The sequence below is a fragment of the Microtus ochrogaster genome, chromosome 5 (genome assembly GCF_000317375.1).
Source record: "Microtus ochrogaster isolate Prairie Vole_2 chromosome 5, MicOch1.0, whole genome shotgun sequence".
NCBI classification, from domain to species: Eukaryota; Metazoa; Chordata; class Mammalia; order Rodentia; family Cricetidae; genus Microtus; species Microtus ochrogaster.
The window spans coordinates 246,194-247,997 of NC_022012.1; the positions used below are offsets into that span (position 1 = coordinate 246,194).

Consider the following 1,804-nt stretch of genomic DNA (forward strand, 5'->3'; position numbering starts at 1 on the left):
CCCCTGCTTGGAGTTGTCCTCTGTGTCCCTGCATCTAGTTCATCGTCACCTCCCTCAGATTCCCTGTCCAAACCTTTCTCTCTCGGCGAGGCCTCTTCTCGCTGCTCTTTATAAAATCGTGATTGCCTCCCTGCCCCCATGTCAGTTTTTTTGCACCCACTTCTATGTTCTAGTTTTATTTATTATATTATATTTTTATATTTAATTTATAATAAATTTTCATTTATTTATTTAAAGATTATAATTTAATTATGACAGTTATTACTTTCCCCTCTCGAAACTCTCCCATATATCCCTCCCTACTCTACTTCAAATTTGCACCCCACCATTTTACAATTGTTAGTGTGTGTGTGTGTGTGTGTGTGTGTGTGTGTGTATTTTCTCTATTTGTTTGGTTAAATGCCAGCAGTGCAGAGCCTCTGTTTGATTCTGTGTACCATAGGCTTTGACAGCCCTACCCAATCACACGATTTTTGAAAGAAGAGGTAACTTAAATGTTTAGTTCTCTGTTGTGTTCTCTGCTCTAAGCTCCAGTCCAAACACTCAATATTCATTGAATTAATAAAATCAGTATTTCTGTTGAATTAAATAAAGAAAGAAGAGAGAGTCAAAAGATGTGGTTTGATTGGCTTGGAGCCATAAAAAAAAACCACTTCCTTTGTTCCATAATTTGATTCGGACCCCTGATTTCCATTTATTCAATCTCTGCTAGTCTCTGGAGGCTCTTATGTGTGTTTCCCCTCCCCTTCTTCTGTGCATCAACTCAATCACTAATATTTAATTAAAGCTCAGGTTCAGAAAAATGTTAGTTTTATTACACAGAAGTCCAACAAAGTCTTCTGAGCAAAACAATTATGATTATAACTCTTCATGGATTGGTTAACAATTTGAACTCAAACAATGAGACAATCTTCTTCACAACTGACAGGAACAGGATGCATTATATATATATATATATATATATATATATATGTATATATTTATATACATATATAAAACATTATATATATAATGTGTTTATACATGTATGTGTGTGTAAGTAAGTTTGTGTGTGCGTGTGTGTGTGTTTGTGTGTGTGGACATTCAATCAGGGAAACATTATTCACTTATTTTCACTAGTGTATATGATGATCCTGTTGGTATATTTCATGGTATGCAGACTGGGGCAGAATACCAAACAGTACTATTTCCAGGACTTTATGCCTTCCAGAACTCCTGTAGCAATCTTTGACCCTGGATGGCTCTGGTTATTTCTGTTGAATTAAATAAAGAAATTTATTTACTTATTTATATCTGTTAACTTTAAAATTCTTGCTATATATCTTCCCAAACAGGCTTTTATCAACTGTAATGAATTTTTTTTCTGTCCCAACAGCCAGCTCCAAAATAATGGCATGCGACTTCTTGTTAATTACGAAAGATCAACCTATAGCTTTAAACTTGTTCCTAAGTGGTTCTTACAACGTTAACACATTTCTATTAATCTACATGCTGCCACATGGCTCATGGCTGGTACCTCTTCCTGTACATCTTGTTTGTTCATTGTCTCCTGGTGTCTTCCTCTCATGCCTCATTTCTTCTTCCTACTTCTCTATGCTCAAAGTCCCACTATTTAGCTATTGGCCATACATATTTTACCGCACCAGTCACAGCAACACACAGTTTACAACGAACCCATGACAATCAACCATGTGGATAAAACTAAGTTTTCTTTTTTTTTTAATAAAGATTTTTTTTTTATTGAGAAAAAAAATTTCCGCCTCCTCCCAGCCTCCCACTCCTCCCCCCTCCCCCCACTCTTCTC

General features: G+C 35.9%; 1 protein-coding gene across 8 annotated transcripts in view; it reads right to left on the bottom strand.

The window, feature by feature from the left end:
- The window catches only part of Gria4 (glutamate ionotropic receptor AMPA type subunit 4), a 387,848-nt gene that overhangs the window by 245,915 nt on the left and 140,129 nt on the right, over window positions 1-1,804 (bottom strand). The window lies entirely within an intron of this gene.